At 37.9% G+C, this 16,300-nt stretch overlaps 1 protein-coding gene across 10 annotated transcripts in view; it reads left to right on the top strand.

Moving 5' to 3' along the window:
- LRRC4C (leucine rich repeat containing 4C) overlaps positions 1 to 16,300 on the top strand; it is a 1,485,185-nt gene that overhangs the window by 1,161,065 nt on the left and 307,820 nt on the right. For 5 of the 10 annotated variants that reach the window (XR_015141669.1, XR_015141672.1, XR_015141670.1 and 2 more), the window contains 2 exons: positions 10,863 to 10,965; positions 11,458 to 13,278. The gene's annotated coding sequence lies outside the window, so the exon portion shown is untranslated. Of the gene's footprint in view, positions 1 to 10,862; positions 10,966 to 11,457; positions 13,279 to 16,300 lie in introns of those variants that run through there. The other 5 variants (XM_086338675.1, XM_086338674.1, XM_086338680.1 and 2 more) reach the window with 1 other exon arrangement.

Raw genomic sequence — 16,300 nt, 5'->3', positions numbered from 1 at the left:
TTCTACAGCCCCCTTGCCTTGAAAACCTGTGATTGCTTGCTAGCTATAATTAACTCATTCAATCCTCGAATTTCAAAGTAGATCTTTTCATAATAGTTGCTACATTGCTCCAGGTGTTAGCTAGTGTTGACTGTCTCCTTCTGATGTTGTCTGCTTTTCATAAGCGATTAAGTAAACTTGCCTTCTTCACTGGTTCATCCTCCCCAAACATGAGAAACAACGGAAGTTCCCTAAACATCTGAGCCCAGTGGTACCTTCTTCATCCCATTTGTCATGCTCACTTCCTGTAAGAAATGCCTCTTGTGCTACTAGGAAAGTCACATCTCAATGTGGGAACATTGTATCTGTCTTGTCTTAGTGAGCTCCGCCTCTTGGACCCTGTGTGAGCACTATGCTTCCTGCCCAGCTCCTCTTAATCAGGTACTTGCTTCTCTGTTGATGGGACTGGTTTTTAGGAGTGGGAGGCACAGATCTTGCTCTGTGTTGGAGGTTTTATGACTGTCTGCCTTTGCTCTTTCACCAAAGGAAAGTCAAAGTAAGGGAAGTAGTGAAATGAGTCACATGTCAGGATTTATTCCGAAGAGTGCTGTCATTTTATTCCGCACTACTGCAGCATTGGCTCTGCTTGATCCCTGAGTCACCATTCAAAATGGAAATTGATTTGGTTTTTCCCATCTTTGAGTTGCAGATAAACTCTAAGCCAGGCTCTACCGATTCAAGGTCTTCCTGCTTCCAGAAATGGAGATCATTTGTTCATTTCAGCTTTTCAGCAGAAGGCTTTTTGTGGGCATGTGTTATGGTATACCTCTCAGAAAGGCTTGCTAAAAGAATGAATGAATGAATACATGAATGAATGAATGGAGTGAGATTGTTTGAGGAATTTGGTGCCTCAGAATTGTATGATCTTATTTTGTGTTTCCTCTTTGTAGGAAAGAGAAACCTTATGCTTTGAATTGTATCATTGCTAGACAATTCACAGGATCAAATCATAATATGTGAGAACCAGAAAGAAGTTCTCACACAACCTGTTCTAATTCATTGGGGAAAAAAATAAGATAAGAATTGAAGGGAGTGACTTCAATTGAAGGTCATACAGTTAATAAAGACTAAGTCTGTACTCTACCTTTCTCTCTTTTCACTTTCAGCTAAACTTGCTGCTTTCCCTTTTTATTTTTATAGTTTATTTGAAAAGAAACTGATTCTCAAAATTTACAAAATTACTGATTCTCAAAATTTACAAAAATTCCATTCAAATACTCTAAAACCCATTTGAAATCATGAAGACACAGTGAATTTCCCAAATAAGACTTACCCCAGTCATTCATTCATTCATTTAACAAATATTGAGAGCTTAGTATGTGCCGGGTATTGTGTATATGCTAAGAAAATAGAAACACAAAGACAGGCAAAATTCCTTCCCTCCTGGAGCTTCCATTCTAGTTTGTATTTAGAGAGACTCTTTCATCCATGTGTGTCACTCACCAGCTAGATGACCAAGGACAAATGCCCCCATCCATCTGAGCCTCATATTTCCTTATCTTAATAATGAAACCAGTAAATCCCACTTTGCTTGGTTGTTGAGAGAACCAAAAAGTAACAGTAATTTACTTGGCAAAACGCCAGGCACATAGTTACAACTGAGGATCAAATCATAATATAGTTATGCACATAGTTATACCTTTTTTCCTAATCAAGCCTGGGTTTTCCAGCTGCCCTGATTTCAACCCTGTTGTTTTCCTTCTTACAAAGAACTGCAGCATGGTAGAAGCTTTACCCACAGCAATCCCTCACCTACTTCAGTTCCAACCACATTAACTTCATTTCTGCTCCACAAACACGTCTCCTTTCTTCTTCCTTTAATGTCTTTGGACCCGACCCTCTGCCTGGAACATCTAACCACCACCCCACCCCCGCTGCCCCCAACTGCCCTCTCAGGCTTCCTACAGTCGTTTGTACTTGCTTCACTCTTGCTCATCTTTACTCTCAATTTAATTATCACCTGGCAAGACGTCATCCCCTACCTTCCCAGGCTTAATCAGATCTTGTCCACATACTCTTACAACAGGTCCACTGACGTAACTTGCAGGGTCCAGCCCAAAATGAATATGTGGAACCCTTGTTCAAAAAGCAAAACTATTGCATTAGATTATAAAGCCTCTCTCTTCTTCTTCCTTCTTACTTAATTTGTCAGGATGCTTTTTATTTGTTATTTGATGCTTTCAGTAAAGAAAAGTTAAAATTTGTAACTACCAGCTTTCATTTAATGCATTATTAAAATATAGTATAACATTTTAAATGATTGTATTTTGACATTTATCATGATAGTGTTCAAACCCGATTCTAATAGCAAATATGAGTTTAACATGTATGCAAAAACAAAAATTGCACAATTCCTATTTTGTATTTCACGCATGCATGTATGTATTTCCTTCTTATCAGAACAAAATAAATGTTGCACAGAAATAATTTAGGTGTCTTTAATGGCAAAATAAATGCAGAAACGGTGGAAACAGTCAGAGACTTTATTTTTCTGGGCTCCAAAATCACTGCAGATGGTGACTACAGCCATGAAATTAAAAGACACTTACTCCTTGGAAGAAAAGCTATGACCAACCTAGACAGGATATTAAAAAGCAGAGACATTACTTTGCCAACAAAGGTCTATCTAGTCAAAGCTATGGTTTTTCCAGTAGTCCTGTATGGATGTGAGAGTTGGACTATAAAGAAAGCTGTGTGCCAAAGATTGATGATTTTGAACTTTGGTGTTGGAGAAGACTCTTGAGAGTCCCTTGAACTGCAAGGAGATCCAACCAGTCCATCCTAAAGGAGATCAGTCCTGAATATTCATTGGAAGGACTGATGTTGAAGCCAAAAGTCCAGTACTTTGGCCACCTGCTGCAAAGAGCTGACTCATTTGAAAAGACCCTGATGCTGGGAAAGATTGAAGGCGAGAGGAGAAGGGGATGACAGAGGATGAGATGGTTGGATGGCATCACTGACTCTGTGGACATGAGTTTGGGTAAACTCCAGGAGTTGGTGTTGGACAGGGAGGCCTGGAGTGCTACAGTCCATAAGGTTGCAAAAGTCGGACACAGCTGAGCGACTGAGCTGAACGGACTGGAGAAGGAAAAGGCAACCACTTCAGTATTCTTGTTTGGAAAATCCCATGGACAGAGAAGCCTGGCAGGCTACAGTCCATGGGGTCACAAAGATTCGGGCACAGCTGAGCAACTTCACTTTGACGTGCACATATTCCATCAAGGTTCTCTACTTTCAGCTTCAGTTCAGTTCAGTCGCTCAGTTGTGTCCGACCCTTTGCGACCCCATGAATTGCAGCACTCCAGGCTTCCCTGTCTATCACCAACTCCCATAGTTCACTCAAACTCATGTCCATCGAGTCAGTGATGCCATCCAGCCATCTCATCCTCTGTCGTCCTCTTCTCCTCCTGCCCCCAATCCGTCCCAGCATCAGAGTCTTTTCCAATGAGTCAACTCTTCACATGAGGTGGCCAAAGTACTGGAGTTTCAACTTTAACATCATTCCTTCCAAAGAACACCAAGGGCTGATCTCCTTTAGAATGGACTGGTTGGATCTCCTTGCAGTCCAAGGGACTCTCAAGAGTCTTCTCCAACACCTGGATCTAGGTGAGTGATCATACCATCGTGATTATCTTGGTCGTGAAGATCTTCTTTTGTACAAAGTTCTTCTGTGTATTCCTGCCACCTCTTCTTAATATCTTCTGCTTCTGTTAGGTCCATACCATTTCTGTCCTTTATCGAGCCCATCCTTGCATGAAATATTCCCTTGGTATCTCTAATTTTCTTGAAGAGATCTCTAGTCTTTCCCATTCTGTTGGTTTCCTCTATTTCTTTGCCTTGATCGCTGAAGAAGGCTTTCTTATCCTTCCTTGCTATTCTTTGGAACTCTGCATTCAGATATTATATCTTTCCTTTTCTCCTTTGCTTTTTGTTTCTCTTCTTTTTCACAGCTATTTGTAAGGCCTCCCCAGACAGCCATTTTGCTTTTTTGTATTTCTTTTCCATGGGGATGGTCTTGATCCCTGTCTCCTGTACAATGTCACGAACCTCATTCCATAGTTCATCAGGCACTCTATCTATCAGATCTAGGCCCTTAAATCTATTTCTCACTTCCACTGTATAATCATAAGGAATTTGATTTAGGTCATACCTGAGTGGGCTAGTGGTTTTCCCTACTTTCTTTAATGTAAGTCTGAATTTGGCAATACGGAGTTCATGATCTGAGCCACAGTCAGCTCCTGGTCTTGTTTTTGCTGACTGTATAGAGATTCTCCATCTTCGGCTGCAAAGAATATAATCAGTCTGATTTCAGTGTTGACCATTTGGTAATGTCCATGTGTACAGTCTTCTCTTGTGTTGTTGGAAGAGGGTGTTTGCTATGACCAGTGCATTTTCTTGGCAAAACTCTGTTAGCCTTTGGCCTGCTTCATTGCACTTTAAGCTTACTGATGGATAAAAAGGGTGGACAAGAAAAGGAACTGTGGGTTACCCTTTCCCCTTTGCTTCAGTGTCACCCTATCCAGCATAAGTGGTTGGCTGATACAGGAAAGTAACATGAATAAGAAAAGATATGATAGACTTTCTGGGTTGCTTATATTTCTTTCAATGTCATTAGCCCCTTTCTGCTTTCAAAGCAGGTGCTTGATAGAAAGGGTTGCTTCTGGGTGCTGTCAGTATGCCTGCTTACTCAGTCTTAGACGTAAGATACCTATATTCTTTTAAGTAGCACTGAACCACCACGTATCCTAGTTTTCACCAGGATTCTGTGCTACATATAAATGAGGGCAGAAGAAGGATGGCAGACATTTATATTGCACTGTCTCCTCTGGTCACCTGCATATTCCCTTCTACCACTGGACTTAATTGTAACACACAATTTCAAACTTAAAATTATCAAAAAATTTCCAGACAGCAATGGGAGAGCATTAAACCAAGTCTGCAGCTTTTCTGAGCATGGACTCTCATGAGATTCCTCAGACCCTATACCTATGAAGCTGGTTTTGCTTAGCGCATCCTGTGCTTTTTTTTTTTGTATTTTATTTTATATTAATATTTTATTATGTATTTATATTAACAATGTAGTGATATTTTAATTTGGACAGCAAAGGGACTCAGCCCTTTTTTATTTGTCTAACATGCTCTTCCATGATTAAACCATAAACTTCATGGGGCAGTGAGCTTACAGATCTTATGCACCTCTCCTCAGTAAATATTTTTGAGTGTACGAGTAAATATATGCACATGGATGGAAAGACCAGGAGTCTGAAATCTTCAGGAAAAAAATCAAGGAATGGCTTGAAAGTAACGTTGTTGTTGGCCAGTCACTAAGTCATGTCTGACTTTCTGTGGCCCCATGGACTGCATTACACCAGTCTCCTCTGTCCTCCACTGTGTTCTGGAGTTTGCGCAAATTCATGCCCATTGTGTCCGTGATGCTATCTAACCGCACCAGTCTCGCCACCGCCTTATCCTTTGCCTTTGATCTTGCCCAGCATCAGAGTCTTTTCTAATGAGCTGGCTCTTCCCATCAGGTGACCAAAGTGTTGGAGCTTCAGCATCAGTCCTTCCAATGAATATTCAGGGTCGATTTCCTTCAGGATTGACTGGCTTGATCTTGCAGTTCAAGGGATTCTCAAGAGTCTTCTCCAGAACAATTCAAAAGCATCAGTTCTTCAGTGCTCAGCCTTCTTTATGGTCCAACTCTCACATCTGTACATGACTACTGGAAAAACATAGTTTTTACTATAAGGACCTTTGTCAGCAAAGTGGCGTTTCTGCTTTTTAACACACTGTCTAGGTTTGTTAACTTCACACTTCAGGGAAATTAATGACGAGATTAATATGCATGTATATAATTAGATTTCATAGGTACACTCCATAGTTGTCCCCTCTTCCTTGGGGTTATATTTTGCTTTCTAACTCTGTATGTTCTGCTTGATCAAACCTTAGTCATAAAAATAATCAATGTGATGGCTATCTATTGTAAGAAAAAGTAGCTTCTTCTTCCTGTATGTGTGTATTTTAATGAATATAGCACTCATGTGCATAAAGAAAGAAGATTTCCACTTCATTAATACTAGATTTTTCGCATTGTTTAAGTTCCAAAAGGGAATGTTTCTTCTATTTTATAGGTCTTATTTTATTAGCCACACAAAGTGAAATAACAGTTTGTTTAACTGTGTCGAAAACAATATAGACTCACTGCTACTTGCTTTCTTTTGTATAAATGTTAATACATTTGTAATTCCATCCCACTGGTTGGTAAACCAAGCATTACCAAGTTACCGTTGCCCTATAATGTATTTGAGTCATTTTTAATAAATCCAGACTTTAAGATGGTTTATCATTATCTCTATAAGCTACTAGAAACAGATTTCCTTCCTGAACTGCTGGGTCCTGCAGCACTCTAGCTAATGAAAGTGGATTTGAAAACATCATTCAATTAAACAAACCTGCTGAGATTTGTTTTTTTGGTGTTTTTGTTTTTTAGCCAAATATAATGTTGAGCAAAATCTGTAATCTCACACTCTGACCTTCTTCGCAGACCTCACTCATTTAAATGACAATCCTCTGGTCCCCACTGCCTAAACTTTCTTTTTTTTTTTTTTTTTTTGGACATGTTTTTAAAAGAATCCACTGTGCAAGTCTAGAATTTCCATAAACTTTAAATGAAAAAGGATATGTTTAAACACAAATGCACTTTCATTATGTTTTCAGCCATAAAAGAATAGACATACTATATAGAAATGTTAATCCATAACCACCTTATAACATCAAATGAATGAATATGTTTGGCTATAATAATCAGATAGCAGAGACATTAACACAGAATGGTGAGAAGAGTGTATAATTCTTAGATTTCAAATATAATAAAAATTGATAATTTAAAAGAGTGAATCATGACCTTGTGACAACTGGATTTTGGTGAATATTATTGCCACTGGTATAAGCTGATACTGATTCAGAAATATTCATGACATATTACATCAGGAATATGGTGATGAACAAGGCTAACATAATTTCTCTCCTTAGGGAACTTATAACCAGGATCAGTGACTTGAGCAAATCAGTTCTATCCTGAGTTCTTCTGGCTTTAAAACAACATTCACTTAATTGCACAACTATCTTCTGGATATTTATTAGAGATTGAGTGTTGTAAGAAGCAAAAAATAAATTGTACACAGCTCCTAATTTTCAAGGAACTTTTATTCTATGCATAAATAGCTATAAAAATAGAATATGTAATGCCCCACAGAGAAATTTGGCTAAGATGCCATGAGAAAGAAAAAATGTAAATAATTTTCAAATAGTGAAGTCAAGGCTTCCTTGAAAAAAAAAAACAAACTTTTGAATTGAGTCTTGGGAGATGTAACAGAATTTTAAGTGTTGACAATGAGGGAAAAATGGGAATTCTAAGCAGAGAGCATAGAAGAAGACTTGAGGAACGGAGGATACAGGCAAGTATATAACATGGTCCTGCATGGCTGAGTGGAGTGTGGGTGTGCAATGCTGTGTGCGTCCTCTCCTTTACCTTAATGGCCTGGTCTGGTGAAATTCTCATTTATGAAGATTCTCAGTGCAAATATTGCCTCATTGATAAGTAGTGTGTCCAGCATTTTAATTCTCTCCACTGTATAGATGGGTTCTGGCTAACTAGATGTTGAATTGGATTGAGTTGGAATCATGAGAAAATGTGATTACAAGAATGGATTTGGGGACTTCCCTGGGAGTCCAGTGGTTAGGACTGAGTATTTCCACTGCCAACGGTGCAGGATCAGTCTCCAGCTAGGGAACTAAAATCCCACAATTCTGGGTGGTGTGACCAAAATAAAACGCACACATGGATTGGAACCAGATATTAAGGACCTGGAATGCTACGTTTAGAAACTTCAAACTACTGAAGACTTTCCCCCTGAATATAAAAATAATAATAGCTAATAGTTTTTGTTATGAGCACCATTTTAAGGGGTGTGCCAATTTGATTTTATATAGTCTTCAGAATAACCTGATGACGTAGGCAATACTGTTATTCTTGTGTTAGAGAAACTGAAGGCTAACATTTTAGGGACTGGCCTAGAATCTGAGTGAGTCAGTGGTGGAGCCACAATTTGAACCCTGGTATCCTGACTCCAGGATTAATATTTAAGTACTATGCAGAACAGTGCTGGAGAAAAAGGAATTTTGCAGAAATATCTGGAGAGAATCAGAAGGAGGAAGCTTGGTCAAGGATCTCAATTCGGAGGGAAGTGCAACAGAAAAGACAAAATGATTATAAAATGATTATGGTGATACAGGGGAAAAGGAAAAATTTTGAAGGGATGTGTATGTTGTCCATTCAGAATTCAAAGGGTTGACAAATTATTCCATGTGAGGGGCAGAGAAGAAAAAGATTGTGAGATCTGAGTCCACAGAACTGGGAGGCAGACAATCATATTCACACACACAAAAAAAGAAAAACCTGGAAAGAAGCGAGTTCAATAGGGGAGGCTGTAATTTTGTGATCGATGGTGCAATTTATTTATTATTTATAAATTACTCAAGTCTGAGTGTGACATCCTTTCATAATTTCTATTCCTTAGGGGAAACACACTGTTTATAAAGCAATACAGTTTCTTAAATGCCACGGTTGTCATTTGTATTCTATTTTTGTAGTTTTTTGTGTTTTTTTTTCGAAATCAAAACATGACTGATTTTGGAAAATAAGCAGTCTATTTAGAATGTGTTTTCATTAGAGGTTTAGAAGGAAAGCAGAATTTTCAAAGAAAATAAACTTTAGTAGGGGACAGACTCAGTTCAGTTGCTCAGTCATGTCTGACTCTTTGCAACCCCATGGACTGCAGCATGCCAGGCCTCCCTGTCCATCACCAACTCCTGGAGTCTAACCCAAACTCATGTCCATAGAGTCGGTGATGCCATTCAACCATTTCATCCTCTGTCGTCCCCTTCTCTTCCCGCCTTCAATCTTTACCAGCATCAGGGTCTTTTCAAGTGAGTCAATTCTTCACATTAGGTGGCCAAAGTATTGGAGTTTCATCTTCAGCATCAGTCCATCCAATGAATGTTCAGGACTAATCTCCTTTAGGATGAACTGGTTGGGTCCCTGAGCAGCCCAAGGGACTGTCAAGCATCTTCTCCAACACCACATTTCAAAAGCATCAATTCTTTGGCGCTCAGCTTTTTTCACAGTCCAACTCTCACATCCATACATGACCACTGGAAAAACTATAGCCTTGACTAGACGGACCTTTGTTGGCAAAGTAATGTCTCTGCTTTTTAATATGCTGTCTAGGTTCCTCATAACTTTTCTTCAAAGGAGTAAGCGTCTTTTAATTTCATGCCTACAGTCACCATCTGTAGTGATATTGGAGCCCCCCGAAATAGTCTGTCACTATTTTCACTGTTTCCCCATCTATTTGCCATGAAGTGATGGGACATGAAATGAGGGGACAGCCTATCAAAGCAAATATAGGGATTTTTGTCATTTGGCGTTCAATGAATAACCAAAATAAAAATGTTTTTATTCTTATATAGTTTTAACCTTGAAGTTCAGTCAGTTCAGTTCAGTCACTCAGTCGTGTCCGACTCTTTGCAACCCCATGAATTGCAGCACACCAGGCCTCCCTGTCCATCACCAACTCCCGGAGTTCACTCAAACTCACGTCCATCAAGTCGGTGATGCCATCCAGCCATCTCACCCTCTGTCGTCCCCTTTTCCTCCTGCCCCCAATCCGTCCCAGCATCAGAGTCTTTTCCAATGAGTCAACTCTTCGCATGAGGTGGCCAAAGTACTGGAGTTTCAGCTTTAGCCTAATTCCTTCCAAAGAACACCCAGGACTGATCTCCTTTAGAATGACTGGTTGGATCTCCTTGCAGTCCATGGCACTCTCAAGTTACTCAAATTCAATAAATCTGCTTCCTTACCTGTAAAATGGGAAAAATATTGAGAGTAATCTCATAGATCTGTTGTATTTAATGAGATATATATGAAATCTTTGCAGAGTATTACCATAAACTAAGCCCATAAAATATTAGATACCAGTGTTACATTACTGTCAGTCCTTATATTCACTGAATTTCCTCACAGTCTGTGCCTCACTGTAGAGAGATGAGCATACGTAATATTTGTTGAGAGGTAATACATAACTGTTGTTTTCCAACCATAATTATAACAGTCTTAAACTATTCTTTCTTAGAATCTGCAGCAGTTAACATTTGTGTTATGATTTGAAAGGGAAAGAAATAGGAACTGATTATTACACTTTCTATAGTCAGAATTCATACTTCACACTATCCATTCGGCACTCTGGGTTTGATGTAAAAACATTAAGGAAAGAGAGCATACGGTAGCATTGACAAAGAAGAATGAAACATATCCTAGAACAGTGGGTCTTCACCATGCTCAGACATGGAGACACATGGAACTATATTGTTATTATCTGAAGCATACAAATGGAATTTTTTAATGACATAATTCTTGATGTTTAATTCAATCAACATCTGGGTACAATTTTGTTACATTAAAACATTACTGCAAAAATTAAAATCACTAGAAATTCACAGCTCTGAGAACACAAGTCCACAAAAACTAAAAGTGCTTGAGCTAAGTAAATGTGTGATTTTTTTTTCTGGAGTTCTTCAGCAACAAGTTTCGACACCCCTTTTATTACCTTTTAATGATCAAGATATTTAGCAACAATAAAATTCAGAAAAAAAATATATAGTAAAATAATAGGAACTGAAATCAGTATGATCAATCAATTTCTATTTTCTTCCCCTTCAAAACGGGAGTCCTGACATTGTTTTATGTTCGTTTGTTTTTGTAGCTGAAGAACACAGTCTGGCTTGTCAACCACCAGTGTTCCGTGTGAGCGTAATCCTGAATCGCAACTCAGAAGTGAGAACGGAAAGGAGAAGCCCTTCGTAAGGGTAAGTTGGGCTTATGTGGCAGTAATTGCAGCACTTTAAAAAAAGATATAGAGGTGATATTTTCCTGTGGGTATAATAAGACTCAACAGTGAGCTGTAGCTGCCAAGAAAACTAATTGGATAGACTACATTAACAGCAAAATCCTCTCTAGAGCAAAAGAAATGACATTTCTTCCTGTTCTGTAATCGAGAGGAAGCACCTAGTTTCTTACATTCAATTCAAAATATAGGATTTTCATGTGGGTAGAAAGAAACAAGCGCACTTTCAGGATTTTACCACCAGTGCCGTGAACAGCAGGTGCATCAAGAAGCGCCTCATTTTGTGCTTAGTAGCTCAGTTGTGTCCGACTCTTTGAGATGCTACGTACTGTAGCTCGCCAGGCTCCGCTGTCCATGGGGATTCTCCAAGCAAGAATACTGGAGTGGGTTGCCATGCTTTCCTCCAGGGGATCTTCCTGACCCAGGGATCGAACCCAGGTCTCCTGCATTTCAGGCGGATTCTTTACCCTCTGAGCCACCAGGGAAGCCCATGAGCGCCCTGCCCCACCAAACCCCAGCAAATCACCTTTGGCCCAAGCCTCCAGCAGGAAAGGAAAGAATCAGCAGAATACAGCAGAAAATGTGAACTCAATAAAATGTAGACATGCTATTTAGTGGCTGGAGATGTGACTAAACATGACAAGATCTGTCAGGTGTACCTACAGTGTTCAGTACAGTGGCTGCCAGCCATATGTGGTCATGGGTATTGAAATGGATAGTCTGAGGAGATAGGAGCTGTACATGTGAAATACACAGTGTATTTTAAATTTTAAGTATGAAAAAAATGCCAAATATTGCACTTAACGATTTTTATATTGATTACATGTTGATACCATGTTTAGAGTATTTTGATTTAAATAAAATATATTATTTATTTAATTTTATCTATTTCTGTTTATAGTTTTTAACCTGGTTACTAAAAAGAAATTAAATACATTTGTGCTTACGTTATATTCTATTAGACAACATTTTTCTAGACTGGGATCTTTTTTTTTTTTTTAATGTAAAGATGTTAACTATTTTAGACTTGTGTCTGTCACAGTTACTCAAATCTACATAGTACACTAGCAGCGATGGGCAATATGTCAACAAATGAATGTGGCTGTGTTCCAATAAAGCTTTATTTATGGATACTAAATTGTAAATGCCATGCATTATCATGTACTATGAAATATTACTTTTTCTTTTTTTCTAACAATTTTAAAAAGAAATAGCTATTCCTTGGCCTATAAAAATAGGTTCCTCATGGGCCAGAGATTGCTAACCCTGTATTTTATTCTAGATTTTACTCTGCATTTATTATCTTTGGCCCTTACTAAAATGACTTAATTTATACCCTTATCTAAAATTGTAATGTTTATAGCTTAATTATAAAGTCCCCTCTCATCTGTCAAGCTGTTGGAATTCCAAGTGACATAGCAGGTAAATAACTTTACAATTTGAATCAAAGATAAAATAGACCAAGAATAAAATAAGTTGATTCTAAAATAAGTAGTACATTTCCTGATGCTAGAAGTGTTTAAACAGAGGGAAGTTTCTAGAAAAGGATTTTGTAGAATAAAATTAAATGCTAAATGTAGTGTTTAATCAAATATGTAATAACCCCTTTTCAAACACCAAACACAGTTTGTTTTATTTTGTTGTTATATGTTAACTCAATTTTAGTTGAAATGTTGTGGGAAAATGCAACAAGATTTCAGAGTTCAGGTTCTAACTCCTATCATGGAAATAATTTATTATATTGTGAAGGTTTAGTAGGAATCTCAGATCTGATGGCTTATATTGTTTCCATTTTGGTAGTAGAATTCAGTAAGGTTTTTAACACAGGGGGATGAGATTATGTAGAGTAGATTAATACAAGTCTTTCTTTTATCTATCAAAGTAATATTAGTAAATTATCTGCAATTTACTTGAACACATAACCAACGATTTGAAATAAGTTGATAATTAATATTTTAAGTTGTACTTTGATAAATACCCTCCCAATGTTTTGATCTTTTCTGACAATTCCTAATGCTCTTCAGCTGTTGTAAGTATAGAATATATGATGCAATTACACTGAGTTTATGTTTCTTGAGTTAATAAATTGGTCTCAATTGCTAATGGATTCTTTATACTGATTGAATTTGCATGTTGAATTGGTTTAAATTGCCTGACCATATTTCAAGGTTAAATACAAAAGTATGTGGAGCTATTAATTTTGTGTTGCTGTTGTTGGTTTGAATGATTTAGGTACTTGAAGCTAGAGCGGGAATTAAATTAATTTGTGCCTTCACCTTAGCCCAGCCTTTCTCTTTGTATAATGTATCTGTGACATTTGTCTTCATTCCGAGAGAAGATGAGGAAAACTCATCAGAACAAATGACCAGTTCTCATTAAACTGATGATTTTGAGGGGGATTTCCTTTGATTCCATGTAATGATACATTACCTTCCCAAAGAATGAATTTAGCAATGAGAAATCTAAATCTGAATGTATACCAACCCAAATCAATCAAATCATCCTAACAATTTCAAGGGCAAAAAGAAGAACAATATCATATTCTGCAGCTGCTGACAAAGAAATCAACATGTCTGGTGCTTGGGTCTCATGTGTGAGGAACAAATACTTCCAGCAGATGCTCTGCTTTCTCAAATCCACATGAGCTGGACATTTACAACTTTGTTCTAGAGGCTAGAAGAAGTGGAATAGTTTTTACCTTTTAGATTATAAAATGTAATCCTATGCAAATGTCCTTTGAGACTAGCCCATAAGATTCTCTCATAGTCTCTCCAGAGAAGTGAAATTTCAGTTGCAAAACAACCTTAATCCTTAAAGCTTCTATGAAAACTTAGGCGGAAGACAGGGCAAATAAGCCTTTGCAAACAAGCTCCAAGGGAATATATGTAGCCCACATCTATCAACCACAGTGTATCTCCTGTAACACACAAATTTGTCTTAGGAAGAAGCAGACCATATTGATTTTCTTCATCTCTCTGGGGATAGAACTTCAGAATTGGTCAATTACAGTATTTCATATTTCCGTATTGCTAGCCTGGGCATATAATAGTTGACCTAACTAGCAGGCAGAAGCATATTTTATTCTGTTAATGTTTGTATTCCTGGTTGTGTGTAACTTAAAATTAAAAGTCAGCTTTAGTTTCCAGTATATACTTTAGACAAAATATCTTATTATATTATAGTTAGTGATTATGAAAGTAACATATGCATTATCAAGAGACTTTGGAAAATATTGAAATAAAAAAATTAAAACCCCTTATATCTCTACTACTATTTATATTCAAATATGTTTCTTTTCAGTCTTTTTTTCATACTTTTACATTTATTTATTCAATTCATATGTGTAATGCCCAATACATACCAAGAATTACACTATCATTTGCACACATAAAGGTGAATGAAAGAGATATTGTTTCTGTATTTGCAAAATTTATCATTTCGTCAAAGACAAATACACTAATGCAAAGTAACATGCTTTACGCTTTAATAGCATGAGTCAGAATATGATGGTCACACCCGAGGGGAAAAAATAGCCCAGACTTGGAGGACAACAGAAAAGGTTTATAAAAAATTATTGACTATAGGCCTACAATTGGGTGGCATTTAGTCAGCAAAATACAAAGGATAGAAGTGGAAAAGTATTGACTAAAAGGAAAGAGAGGTAAAATGTTTGATGAGTATTCTAGGAAGTAAATAGCTGAGGATGATAGCTTCAGAGGCTGAAGAGATTGGAAAAAAGTGAGAGCTAGACAGTGACAGAAGCCGTGAATCCATGAAAGTAATGTAAATTCATTAGGCCATTAATATAAGCTAAAATTCTAAAAAGAGACCTTATGTACAGCAACTTAAAGAAGATGGAATGTTATATTCTGTTGTGTATCCATACAGAGGAAGGTGAGTGATTTAGTGTGGACAGCCCGCTCTGTTATACCAAATCACAGAGAAGTTCCTTCCTTCAATTTCCTTCTTTCCTGTGCCCCCTCATTTCCTAGGGTGCCAAGGACATGGTCATACAGTCCTTTAGCTCTCCTGCGCTGCATCCAGTTTTCACCCTGCAGGAAGAAATGAGGAAATAGACAATACACAGTTTCCTTTTAAGAAACTGATGTATAATTGTATATATCCCATCATTGAGAAATTGGGAAATGTCACTCCAGGTCAGAGGACAGAATGCCTGCTAACTTTAATTTGGAAAGAAAGATTCTGTGCTGAAAAGAACAGAAGATTTGCCTCGCCATGGTTTGAATTCTGGATTGTATTTTAAGAATGGTGGAAAATTACTGACATTTTGAATGAGGGGAAGTTATTGGCAGGTATGAATTGTAGACCTTGCCTCGAGAGTAGAGGGTGAACTGGAGGTTAACAGGATTGCAGATGGGACTACTAGCTGAGAAGCTGTGCGACCAAAGAAATTCAGGCAGGGATAATGGAGTCATGGGCTAGGACAGAGGCAGAGGAATTATGAGGGAATAAGCAGTTCATTCATGAGTCAGAATGAGTCACTGATGAGGAAGAATGGGAGTTCTGGATGCCTTGTTTCATGTGGAGGGTAATCATGAAGGAGAGTGAGAAGTCAAAATGTTTGGCTTGGTAACTGGTTAGATGCTGCCATTCACTGATTATACCCATGGGGTTTGCACTATTTTAAAGATGACCACAGAATCTAGTAGCTTAAAATAACAACTCTTTGTTTAGCTTCGATCATGTGGGTCAATGGGGCAAGGCTCAGTAAAGCCATAGTCTGCTCATCTCAGCTGGACTCATGCATCTTGGGCCGCCTGTGTGTCAACTAGGATTCTGAGGGTGATGTGGTTTGACAAGGATATCTCGGCTTCAAGTTTTCCATCAGCCAGCATGTACATCTGCTTATTTATGTAGTTCCAGAAGATTCCAAGAGCAAAAAGACTGGAAGTGTCCCTATGCATGAGCACTTTTAAAGTCTTTGCTTATATCTTATATGCTTTGGTTTCATTGAACAATGTAAGGCACATAGTTACACCCAGTTTCTATAGGAAGGAACCATGAAAACCGTGAGGGCTATTATTGCAAGACTCTGTTAAGATGATATAGAAAGTGATAAACATGGTGTAGTGGAAAAAATTTCACTAGATTTGAATTTTGAAGATAAGGTAGGTGGAATTTCCTTCTGGGAAACAGGTCTGTATAATTTTGAGCACCGCTTCACCTCTTTGAACTTCATTTTCTGCATCTCTCTAGAGACTGAGTTGGACTGGCTCCAATGTCCTTTTTCCTCTCTGAAAATTTATGACACTAACTGATTAGCATTTTGTTTCTGA

The sequence above is a fragment of the Bos grunniens genome, chromosome 15, assembly GCF_055505025.1.
Source record: "Bos grunniens cultivar Pamir isolate PY7600 chromosome 15, Bosgru_T2T1.0, whole genome shotgun sequence".
NCBI classification, from domain to species: Eukaryota; Metazoa; Chordata; class Mammalia; order Artiodactyla; family Bovidae; genus Bos; species Bos grunniens.
The sequence above is the reverse complement of the archived record's forward strand: the minus strand, read 5'-3'. Positions and strand labels throughout refer to the sequence as shown.